We start from the raw sequence: 13,063 nt of genomic DNA, 5'->3' as shown, positions 1-13,063 counted from the left end.
CACTATTCGTATGTGGTTCCTTATAGCAACTGGGATGAGAGCAGACAAAATTTATGTCTTGCTTTCCCAAAGCTAATTGTATGGCTCTGCGGCTATCTGAAAGGAAAGACCACTTCCAGTTTAGCCACACAAACATAATCTCTGTGTATTCTTAAATTTATGAGTGGCTACATTAAAGTGCAGTCAGCCTGGATTACCAAAACGTTGGGTAAGAAGAGGGAAAAAAGATTTGCTTCTCATTATTTTTTCCTCTCAAAGTATGTCTGCCTTACTCAGAATTTCCTATACCTGATTCTTTGGTGTCTGTGACCACCAACAGAGCTTCCCCAGCCCTTGCAGTCTGGTTTAAACGTGTGCACCGTATATTCTTCTTGTCCAGAGGGCTCTGGTAAAGGCATTTATCTGCTGAATGACATGCAGACTGCCAGATTCAACAGATGACAGCTTAAGCACAACACCAGTGACCACCAATGGTGCGGTTTTTATTTTGGTATCCTGCTCTTCCTCTTATAATATTGTAGTTATTTACTTTTTTCTTCCTTGTCAAGCTGTTTATTGTGAGTCTGTGAATCCTTCTGCTCTTTCCCTTATTAAGAACTGATCTTGATTTCATGTGCACTAACTTTATGCTGTTCCTCCTCTTGCCTTCAGCATTTGCTTGTGGTTTGTGCTCACATGAAATCAAAAGCAGTTTGAGAACAGATGGGAATAAACAGGCATGCACACCAACATGTGTCTTCTCTCACCCTCCCTCTTTCTCACCTGTTGGCAATTTGCTAACCTCTGTTACATTTAAGAAATATGGCAGCTAAGAAAACACACTGATCATGACTCCCCTTTGTTTTTACTGTTCTTTTTACAAACAAGGACTGGTACATTTGCGGAAAAGGAAAAGAGATAGGATATGAAAGAAGCAGACTAAATGGACAATCCCAAGTCATCCAGGAGAGTTCTTTGGCATCAGCAGCAACCATGCTTACCTGGACTTGAGCAAGGCCTTTGACATGGTCCCCCACCACATCCTTATCTCCAAATTGGAGGGATATGGGTTTGATAGTGGACGACTCAATGGATAAGAACTTGGTTGAAAGGCTGCAGACAGAGGGTGGTTATCTCTGGCTCTATGTCCAGGTGGAGGCTGGTATCGAGTGGCATCCCCCAAGGATCTGTCTTGGGACTGGTGCTCTTTAACACCTTTATCAATGACATTGATGGCAGAATCAAATGCACCCTCAGCAAGTTTGCTGACAACACCAAGCTGAGTTGTGCGGTTGACACGGTGAAAGGAAGGGATACCATTCAGAGGGACCTTGACAGTCTAGAAAGGTGGGCCTGGGTGAACCTGATGAGGTTTAACATGGCAAAGTGCAGAGTTTTGCACTTGGGCCAGAGGAATCCCAGGCATCCGTACAGGCTGGAAGGAGCGATCCTTGAGAGCAGCCCTGTGGAGAAGGACGTGGGGGTCTTGATAGATAAAAAACTGAGCATGAGTTAGCAGAATGCCCTTGCGGCTCGGAAGGCAGATGGTATCCTGGTCTCCATCAAAAGAGGAATGGTCAGCAGGGACAGGGAGGTGATTGTCCCCCTCTGCTCTGCTCTTGTGAGCCCCCATCTGGAGTACTGCGTCCAAGTGTGGAGCCTCAACTACAAAAAAGACAGAGAGCTGTTGGAGAGGGTCCAGAGAAGGGCCACAAAGATGATCAGGGAACTGGAGCACCTCTCCTACGAAGACAGGCTGAGGGAGCTGGGCTTGTTCAGCCTGGAGAAAAGAAGGCTGTGGGGTGACCTCATTCCAGCATTTCAGTACCTCAACGGAGCCTACAAAGAGGAGGAGAATCAACTCTTTGAAAGGGTAGAAAACTGCAGGACAAGGGGAAATGGTATTAAATTGAGGGAGGGGAGATTTAGGTTGGATGTCAGGGGGAAATTCTTTACAGAGTGAGTGGTGAGGTACTGGAATAGGCTGCCCAGAGAGGTTGTGGATGCTCCATCCCTGGAGGTGTTCAAGGCCAGATTGGATGGGGCCCTGGACAGTCTGGTCTAGTATTAAATGGGGAGGTTGGTGGCCCTGCCTGTGGCAGGGAGGTTGGAGCTTCATGATCCTTGAGGTCCATTCCAACCCTGGCCATTCTGCGATTCTGTGATGTCACAGAGGTCCTTTTCACAAACACATCAGGAACATCACTGTTTGACAATATTGTCTGAAGACTCTGTCACATTCTGGTAAAGCTGGACATGGTACAAATTAATTTCTTTAGAGATGGCAAACTGCTCTTGTAGGATGGTTTAAGAGCCCTAGGAAATTAAAAAGTTGGATGGAAACACATTTGTACAATATGAATACATCCTTCCACCATTCTGCATATCACCACTACAGTTCTTAACAGGGATTTCCTCAGCAAACAACATATGCAGAGATAATAACCTCCCTGCTGATACTGGCAGATACCCTCCTTTCTTATGAACTCAGTTTCATCCACGCATGCAACAGGGAGTGAAATGATTATTTTAACATACATTTTTTTTTTTTCCTTTCACATCATTCACGAAGTATGCACAAATTGGAAGAATGCCAAATTGTTTACAGAAGATCAGAGATGATTTGAGCCAAAATCTATCAGATGAAGTGCCCTCAAACTTTGGGGGTTTTCTGATGTAGCTATGACTCCAAAAGCCATGACTCAGTCCTATCTCTGCACCAGAATGAGCGCCAAAATGAATGTTAAGGATAAGCCCTGTACTACGCTGTACTGTGAGTTCCCACTGAGTGCTAGACATGAGAAATCTCCCTGATTCTTTCAGTGTAAAGCTTCCAAGATGCAGGTAATGAACATCATAAATTTGAGCTGAGAAATTTTCTACAAGTGTTCTTCCTTCAAAAATCTCACTAAGATCCTATCTCCTTCCCCTTCCAGACCACCCACAATTACAACCACAAGCCACCCACATGCCAGTCACTCCATCATCATTAGAGGTCATCTGTCATTCTCAGTTTCATTCTAAAAGCACAGTTGCCAAGACAACAAACCACTTTAAACAGATGCTTAATGTCACAGATAGAATTCATATAGTTAGAATTAATATTGACATTTTTAATATGTTTACTCCCTACTGAAAGCCTGCATAATTTGTGAATCTTTGCTATATATGTACCAAAGGGGTGGCTTTGCAGAGATATATGGACATCAGACATTTGAAGGAAGGAATTCTGAGTTGAAGAGATCAAAGGGAGGCCCTTCACTGGCTCTGGCTGAGCAATGTGGTACCACGGGGTGTTTATATAAAACCCTCAAGCTAGTGTCATCACCCAAAATGAAGAGAATATTGTAATGACATTTCTAGTACTTTCTACTTAAATTTTTACTTCTTTATACCTTCCCTCCACCCCCTCACTCCCCCCAGATCATGCTATACACATATTGAAACAGCTAAGCAGATAAGTGGCAAGGATAAGCAGATAAGTTTCAAGTGCATGAAAATAACAGTATTTATCCTCAGCCATCTACTGCTAATATTTTTCTTTAAGTCCTCTAAAGACTAATGCTTTCCTGCTGAGAGAGCTGAAATCTTCACCTATGCTTTTATCAACACTGGCTTTGATCATTTTTACCTTCTCAAACTTATCTGAGATTCGTTCACATGCAGCCATTATAGGTGATCATCTATTCTCACCACTGAAGATACACATCTGTAACCTTTATCTTCTCTTGTACACTGACAACATTATTTGAAATGTTCTTTTTTTCACTCAGCTCCATTCTCAGTAATCAGCTCCTATGCCTCCAGATATCGCCTTTGAGGGGAGACAAATGTGTGATCAAGAATTCATTTTTACAATTAATTTATTTTTAAATTTGAAATACTTTGTGATGTTGGTCATGATATACATGTGTCTTCGATTGACTCCACTGTATTATTGCTGTTTATTGCTTCTGTCATCTTTGATTTCCTCTTCTGTTGCAGCTCTCACTTGTTAAAGATTTTCTTAATTTCAGACCTGTATACTACTACTTACACATCTGCTTACCTTTAGTCATCTGTGTATTCCCATTGATTCCAGTGAGAATACAAACATACTTTAAATTAAGCACATGTGCAAGATTTTTAGAGTTAAATCATCAGAAATAAAGTCTACTTATTATTTTTTACCAGCTTCAACAGCTAGCAGCTTCTGCAGGTGGCTAAACCTGCAGAGATTTAAAAGCCATTTTTACTGAAGAAAAGACTGTAGGTCTAAAATCAGTAAGACTTGAGGAGAGGTCTTGACAATATGAAGAATGTGATTTCTTATGGCAATAATAGTGGTATGAGGTTTCATAGCAAGAGTTGTTCCAAGACAGTAGATCTGGCAACAACTCAACATTTTACTCTCTTTCCTGGAGGCAACATTCAGATCAGATACGGTTTTCCTCCTTTATATGGATCATTGTTATCAAAATGATGAGGCAGGGGGTAAGGGATTGTAATTTTTTATGGGAAACACTTTCAGTGTAACTGGTGCTGTCTTACTTGGTAATCAGAGAGGACTTCTGATTTTTAAATTGCTGAAAAACAAGCACTTGAAGGACAACAGAAGTTTCTGAGTAAAGATTAGGTGAAAAATCAGGTTTAAAAGTCATTTGTAGTGGGAAGATTGACTACATAATTACAATTTATTTTTCTTATTTCTGTGTACTAGTTTCATATTTAAAATGTTGCAGTGAGTACAGGCAACAGCTCAAATTTCAGTCTGCATTAAGTAGCGTTGTAACTGCTCTTCAATTAAAAAAAATAGAAGTTATAAGTATCAATCATGTTCCCTGTGATATTTCAAATTATTTGAATGAATTTTAACCATTACAATTATAATCACTAAAATGATTTCAAAATTCACTGATAGTGCTGCTACATATGACTGTTAGCAGAGTGATCTGTAAGAGAAAATGAAAACTGTAGGAAGATAATCTAGTGACTTCATTTTAATACAACTCTTCATCACTGCTCAAGTGAAACTTGAAAAACTTGTTTCAAGATATATGAAAATTAACTAACATATTTCATTCCACCACAGCATAGGTCTTATAATACTGACAGTCCCAAGGGACAGAAATGGTGAGCTGCCGCCATCTGCAGCTGCACAGCCAACATCTGTGTTACTTATTCAGTCTGGAAAACCTGTATGAAGGAGCAGGATCAGAGGGCAGCTCATATAAGGGCAGATCCCAAGAGATGGGAGGTTGAACCCTACACCCAACTCATCGCTTAGTTTTCTACTGGGGCTTCTCTCATCCTCAGAGGCCAAGGAAAATGCACTAGCTATTATGGGATCTGTTGGGAATAGAAAACCAAAAGCCAGAGGAAAAGAGACAGAAAAGTAGAAGGAGCCAAAAAAGTGATGTTTCCCATGAAAAAAAGACCTCAGGTCGGAATTTTTTGTCTGCACAGATGAAATCACAGCCTTGAAAATCTTTAAGTTAAATATCTGATCAATTTCTCTGCTAATTTAGAATTATGGTGGAGTGTTTTCTTGGTTCCTATATTCTGTAGTTAATAATTCCCTTATTTTTTTTATTAAAAAAAAATAAAAAATAAAAGACCTCCTGTATGATAACTGTTGAGTTAGGGCCTGAACCGCTGATCAAGCACCTGGGAAAGGACCTGTCAGACCAAGGAGCACAGGTGAAGGCAATTCAACTGTGTGACTAGAAGGCTGGAGGCTGGTTGCACCTCTCTTAGACATCATTTAAGGGTTGACTGCCACTGGGGAAGGATCTCTAGTTGGAGCTTCCGCCCTTGTTGAGTTTTCATGCAATCTTTGGAAATTGGTGAGCACCTTTCCTTTGTGATACCATTCCATTTGTGTTTGTTCTTTTGCTACAACGCTCCTGTAACACCATTCCACTGTATTGACTTTTCTGATTGTTGCACCTTCCTTTCTACTTTGCTTTTAAACTATCAGTATATAATAACCACCGTTATGAAAGGTGGTCAAGAAAGATCATAGAGGAGAATACGCTTCAGATCCAGGGTCACAAGAAATTTTCTTACAGTCAAAATTCTTCCTTCTCATTTCTGATGTCTTGCAGCTGAGGTGCTAATGAGTAGTATGATCTATTTTCTTTCCAGACCATCTTTGTTATATATGATAGATTTTTCTCATCTTTTTTAATGTGAGCTTGCTGGATATAAACCATCCTTGCTCTCTATGATATGTTCTAAACTTAGACAAAAAGGTAAAAGTATGCCTAAACAAGCTGGCCTATGAAATAATAAGAGAAAATAAACTCATCTGCTTAGAAATCTCTTTTATTACTTTTCTTTTCTTTCTTTTTTTTTTTTTTTTTTTTTTGGCCGTATGTCTTTCTCTCTTTTCAGTTATGTCACAGTGGATTAGGGAATAACAAAGTGAAATATATTCATCTCAAATGGTAAGTAGGGTAAGTGGTGTTACCAGCTGTTTTCCTGTGATGGGAGGGGTGTGGGAGGTATTCTTCTTCACTGCAGCATTTGTCTATGTCATGTATGAGGGAAGAGCAGTGACTGTTTCCAAGATATTAGGTAGTACCTGAAAATATTCAGCTCCTTTGAAAAGTCTCTGCAGCCTATTTCTTCATAAAATTCATCTTTATCAAGGCCCAAGAATTTTCTTTTGTAGTGTCTCCAGGAACTGTCCATAAGACAAGACATTCAGAGCAACCAAGACTATGAAAATGCACATAGAAGTACACATGGGAAGCATTCACAGGAATTTTAAGGGTTAGCCATTTTCACACAACATTATATTATTATTTACTATATGATCAAATTGAAATATGAATTTGTAATAGCAGCTGCAGCTTCAAATGGGGAGTGCACTGCTTTCCAAAATTACTCCTCCTTAAAAAGGTGTAACAAATAGTGCACTGTGTAATCTGAACTCTTACAAACTGCTGTTAGCAAAGTATGACTCTAATAAACAACATAATTTCACAGATTTTTTGAGTAGGTTTGTAAAAAAAAAAAAAAGTGTGTGTACGTATGTATATGCGTATATGAAATGAGATAGCTCATCTCAATTTCTGAGGAAAAAGATTAAGATGGTGGATATTCAGCTGGCAGTAGTAAGACTAAGTCCATATGGAACACTTTCATGATTTGGTTGAGGGTTTCTGTACTACTGCGTTCCTGTTTCACTGTAAGCAAAACAAAACAGTGACAAGTCAGTCATACATTCATTCAAGTGTTTTACTCTTTCCCTTTAATCAGTTACTTTGCCAGAAAAATTGTGGAACATCCAGCAGATGACATAACTGTGAATAAATAAATATTTATTCAAATCCCCTACTTGCAGTCACTTCCCAGTAACAAAATACCAGAGCCAGCTGGATTTCTGGAAAGCAGGATGCATCCAGAAGTTTTGCTAAGTTATGCAGAATTATGCCCATTTATTTAAGCCTTTGGAAGTAGATGTGTGTGTATGTAACTGTGTCTACCTGTGTGTGTCTATCTGAAGGCATAGGTTCATAACCTGTATCACAAACCTCATGGACTTTACTAACAAAATTTATCCTGAGTTTAAGAATATGTAAGATGGTCTTATGTGGATATTAATTTTATATAACTGGTGTACATTCATTTATAAGAGCTGAAGCGATTCTACTATTTGTATGTTTGACATGAGAAAGCTAGATAGAAAGGAGCAAACTTCTCAACCTCTTTGCTAATTATTTATTGTGATACAAGACACGATGAAAATACTGCCAATCACAACTCTTGCATTTTTTTATAAGTCCTGTAGCAAAAAAAACCAACTTAATCAGACAAGATAATCCATGTCTCTCCAAATACTTCTGAGATATTTTGGAGTTTGTTTGTCATCAGAGATAAATGGGAGAAGCTGCTACATTTCTACACCCAGCAGTAGAGAAATAAAAAAAGCCCCGAGCTTTTTTTTTTTTTTAATTGCTACACTGTGGTATGCTATCTTTCACAATGCAGGCCAACATAAAAGATAGGGGAACCTTGAAGCAAGGTGATTGGCAGACTTCTATGCCTGTTTAGTGTCTAAGCCAGGAGTCTAGCTTGGGAGAAATGCATCTTCATGAACTTAAAAAGCCAGTGGAAAGACCTATTTTTGGACCTGTTTTTCCTTTTTTTTTTTTTTTTTTTTTGTTGTTGTTGTTGTTGTTGTTGCAATACAGGTCTCACAAGAAGCCTTCACTTGGCTTTACAAAGGAAGCCTCATGGACAAGGAATGCAGGGAAGGTAACTCCTATTCTTGTGGCACTGTTAACCTATGGTGTACGCACCAACCTTGCTGAGTGTCTAAAGAGTCAATCTGTCTTGTTTAGCATATACAGTTTCAGACATCATTGCAAGCAGAAACCTGGGAATCTGGGCACAGTATTTTTGCAGAAATCCTGATCTTTTCCCTCGGTTTCTATTCCTTTATTTTAGGACATTACAAGATAATAGTATAGCATGCTTCAACTTGAAATATTAGCTTCCCACTTCTAATTCATGAATATTTACTGAAAATTTATCAGGGCAAATGTACATCTAATGAATTGGCTCGACTTCACTATCTTTATTTTAGATTCTCGTGAGTTAATGGAAAACACAGCAGACTTGAATTGTTTTTCTTTTTAATCTAAAGATATTATTTGTTTTGGCTTAAAGGGAATTGTGAAAAATGCTGACACACTTGAAAAGAACAAACTTTAAGTGCTTTCTGAGGATAACAAATGAACCTTAACAGTGAGATTTTGCTGTTTGTGTGGCTCTAAAATCACAATGTAGAAGTGCTTTACTGTGATCTAAGTCGAAGGGTGTAAAATTAGTTACATGTCCAAATGTGTAATCCAAAATGATATACAGTTAAAAATGGCTAATACATAAGGAAATAATTATTCTCAAAATCCAAAAGAATCAGCTTATACTCCCATCCAAGATTGAGTGACATCACACACCATGAAACAATAATATCTAACAAAACTTGTTCACTTCAACAGAAATTTTAAAGTATATTCAGAAAGACTTCCTCATCACTGCTGCGTAACTTCAGTTTGACATCCTGTATCTGAGTTGCTTGTTTTTTGTTGTTTTTTTTTTTTTCCCCACTTCTTGTTCTATCACACTGACCAATAGCTTTGTTTTTCCTTCTCAGTCTACACCTGCAATGTTCATCAGTCATACCAACAATCTGAACTATTTTATGTAAAAGACTACCTATATTCACTGAGAAATACCAGAAACTGAAGCAAGTTTCCAATAAAATAATGAAATTAAATTCTACGTAGCTAGGAGCAGCACACGTTGGATTTCAGAACTTCATATCTCCATGGTTATGGCCAATATAATTTCATAGTTTTCAGTGTATGTGAAACTCAGGAGCTATTCAAAAACATAAATTACAATTCCAGGAGGTAAAATGAAATATCTATTAATTGTATGCATCGAAGTTTGTATTCTATAAAGGAGTATGTGCTACAGAAATATAAGCCTGTTACCTGACATATGGTTGTCTTATTGGGAACCAGTGCTATGCAGCTATTGAAAGAAATGTTCTGTTCTCAATCGTATACAAATGCATTTTTTTTAATTGGCCTTGGTCTTCAGAGAAGTCTAGCTTAAATTCTGTTTTTCATTAATGCTGAATGCCAGGAAAAGAAGCCAGGATCTAACCCCACAATGCCATTGTTGTGCAATTTGAAAAGATTTGCTGGTCTGTACTGTAAGCTCCCTGGGACAAAGTCTGTCTTTCCAGTGGTTGCAGACCGTGTGCAAAACAATAGAAACAATGCTGAAATATAATAAATGTTTAACAGTATTCACAGTGCCAGTAGATTCAGTTATGGTCCATGTAATTGCAAAGTGTGTCCAGATGCTGCAATGATGCATACCTTGCAAATACATATAATGATAAACAGATAGTAAAGGTTGAATTAAAAAAGTTGATGGTTTTGGCCTTGTTGCTGGTTGACAGTTATGGAGTGTATGTGAAATAAACCACTACCATGATTAGCACTGATTGGCAGTCTACCATCTCAAAGGGGATCCAAGATGTTGATTCTCTCATGTCTAGGAATGACCCTTGGGCAAATTTTAAAGTGTGGGCATATTGGTTTGATAAAGCATTAATGAGTAATACACATAGGATTTTGTTTATGCCAATTAATTAATAATTTCAACTTTGCTAACAGTGCAGGCTTTTTTTTCCCCAAAATATAAAGGACAAGTGCTTGTGAAATAAATACGTAAGGATGGCAGATCCAATCCAAATCTAGCCACAGCTTTATTGAGAATCTAAAAGAGAATATAGGCTTTATTCTGAATTTGTCATTAACTTGTTTGTTCATAAAATGATGTCTCAAGTCCCAGGCACTGCACAGATTGTCTTCCAAGACCAGAGACACATCCACCCTGTAAAAAGCTGGTTACTTCTATTTTACTATATAAAACCATTTGATCTAAAATAATGGGAATACAGTGTAGTTGTAGTCTGTAGACAAGAGATATCTTGTCTATGTCAAAAGATTTCTTGTTTCTTAAATCTTCACATCTTTTCGTAAGAATGTTTGTAATTTTTCTTTTACCCATTCTGAAACTACATATCGCAGGGTTTCCACAAGGGGCTGAAGTATTTCCTTAATGTTAAATGTGAAAGATAATGCTTCATGAAAATGTAGGGAACTTTAAAACAAAGTTAATGATTTTTTTTTTCTAGAGATCCTCAAGATTTTGAGATGGAAGGTACAATGACAATTCAAGATACTAGTGACAGGCACTTGGTAGTATTCCCCCACTTAATGGATTGTTTTGAATTACAGAATAAACAGACCTGTTTGAATTAAAAGTAAGGGCACTCCTGATATAGGAATGTGTCTTTCTTTTAGAACTGGACAATGACATGGAAGAGTCTGTTAAACTGGAAAACAGTTTAGTTAAACTGGATAAAGTCTGTTATAAATGGAGCTAGAAGATAGCTGAATGATACCTGAGAGAAAAAGGAAGTTGAGCTACAAGAGTAACTGAGGCACTTCGTTGAATATTCTTACATCCTAGCACAGTACTTACTTGAGTGAAAAAATTCCCAAAGCTCTACTGCTCATGCACAGCCGTGCCATCTCTAAATCAGTAGTTGCCCATAGCAACCTGCTCAGGAGTACTTCTGTCAAATGCTCTTTCTTGTTTGATGTGCACTGAGGCCCTTCTGAGGACCTGAAATATGGAATTACTTTTTTGAACGTGTGTGACACAACAGAATGCATTATGACTGTGTAGTTCAAAACTTGGCACTAGTGCCTGCTCTTTTTCCAAAGTCAAGTGTAAATTCTTAGGGTCCTATTAATGAAAAATCCATTCCATGGCTGGGTTGCAGAAAAAGGCAGGCCTCAAATTATAAGCAGGATCTGTTATAAAAGCCATGTGTTCATATAAAAATATGATGGAATATGGGCACAGAAAATTACATGGGGATTTCACTAGATGCAAAGGGATTCCTGGTATGCACATAAATTTATACATTGTAGAGACACAATGCAAAGGGTCAGGAGGCTGTAAATATGTTTTCTTGCTGCATAAAGTAGAGAGGTAAACAATGACATGTCAAAATCTCTAAAACTCAAGGCTGAGGCCGATCTACAGCTTGAAGTAGGCGTATGGGACAGCCAAATGCAACTGCCCATGCATGGACAGTAAAACTAATTATGAAAGGTAAAGTGCATGATACTTACCAAGACTTGCCTTTTATGCAAATATGTCACTTTTTAAAGAGTAAATCCAATCTCCCTTTTTTAATATACCAGTCATTCCTTGAACAAACTGGGGGTCTGTTAATAGTTTATATACTTTATATATATGTACATTTGAGGTAGGGCATGGCTGATTACACTAATTACATTCAGAAAGACAGTTATGCAATCTTAAAATATAAATGTGTAATAGAACTAAGGAAATAATATTCTTCATTTTCCCAATTATCTTGACATACTCACTGAGAATGAAATTTAACATTCTCACTTTAATGTTGTCACTTATTTATCATAGTTCTGGAAAAGTTTCCATCAGAAAATATTACTGCATTAATATGCCTAGTCTGTAGTAGCATATATTACTTTATTAATATGTATAGTCTTAGCCAAATTATGCAAAGCAGATCATTCTCTTTTTTTTTTATAATATATTTTATTTTATATAAAGCTCTGCTCTTTCTTTTGGAGACACTTTGGGCTATAACAAAGTGTTTTGTTTTTTTTTTTTTCTTTTCTGTCTTCTTTGTCATCTTCATTGTCTTCATCTTTCACTTCTTGGTCATGAAGCACTGGCAGAGATTGTCCAGAGAGGATATGGATGCCTCATCCCTGGGGACACTCACGGTCAGGTTAGACAGGACTCTGGGCAACCTGATGTAGCTGTAGGTAATCCTCTTCATTCCAGGAGAGCTGGAGTAGATGGCCTTTTAGGGGTCCCTTCCAGCTCTAAGGTTTCTATGATAATTTATGTGATGAAGAGAGATAGGACTGAAGAAGAGATTACATGTGTTTTCCACTAAATGGAGTTGCAGCATGGTTGGAAACCATGGACTTTTCTTTCATGTGTGTTAAAGAATATATGTACATCTGTGTTTATTTTTGCCTCAAACACAAGGCATTAACATCTGAACCATCTATGAAATTGATTTTGCTCATTTTTAGTTTTCAGGACAGTAGGCCTGCACATTCTGTGCTAGAATCCATAGATATTTTAGGTATGGCTCTTAGTACAACATATTCTGTTCTGAAAACAGAGTATTGTGCTATTGTTGTCAGGAGGTCCTAAGTGGGAAACAAAACAAATAAATCAATTATGATATTAAAAAAAATAGAAAAACAAAGCAAACAAAATGACTCTTCTCCTTCAATCATGATTTATTAATGAAAACAGCTACAGACAGTTAATAATGTAACATCTGGATTTAATGAAGAAAAGCACAGCCAAATATTCTTTTTCTCAGGGTTTAAATGGAGTAATTCATCTGTACTTTAACAAAAGTTTTTAGTTCCACACGAAGAGGTGGACAACCATTTGATCAGACATAACTGAAATTGTTTCAGTCAGTTAAACT

General features: G+C 37.7%; 1 protein-coding gene and 1 long non-coding RNA gene across 2 annotated transcripts in view; one reads left to right on the top strand and one right to left on the bottom strand.

Annotated features, from left to right (window-relative positions):
• LOC128080619 (sulfotransferase 1 family member D1-like) overlaps positions 1–13,063 on the bottom strand; it is a 948,073-nt gene that overhangs the window by 523,915 nt on the left and 411,095 nt on the right. The window lies entirely within an intron of this gene.
• On the top strand, positions 5,706–11,327 carry LOC128080624 (uncharacterized). The gene is made up of 5 exons (XR_008206810.1): positions 5,706–5,804; positions 6,355–6,407; positions 8,160–8,223; positions 10,685–10,748; positions 10,854–11,327. It is a non-coding gene; the product is annotated as an uncharacterized LOC128080624 (long non-coding RNA).

The sequence above is a fragment of the Tympanuchus pallidicinctus genome, unplaced genomic scaffold (genome assembly GCF_026119805.1).
Source record: "Tympanuchus pallidicinctus isolate F22 unplaced genomic scaffold, pur_lepc_1.0 scaffold2, whole genome shotgun sequence".
In the NCBI taxonomy this organism is placed as follows: Eukaryota; Metazoa; Chordata; class Aves; order Galliformes; family Phasianidae; genus Tympanuchus; species Tympanuchus pallidicinctus.
Note: the sequence above shows the minus strand (reverse complement) of the source record. Positions and strands in the feature narration are given on the sequence as shown.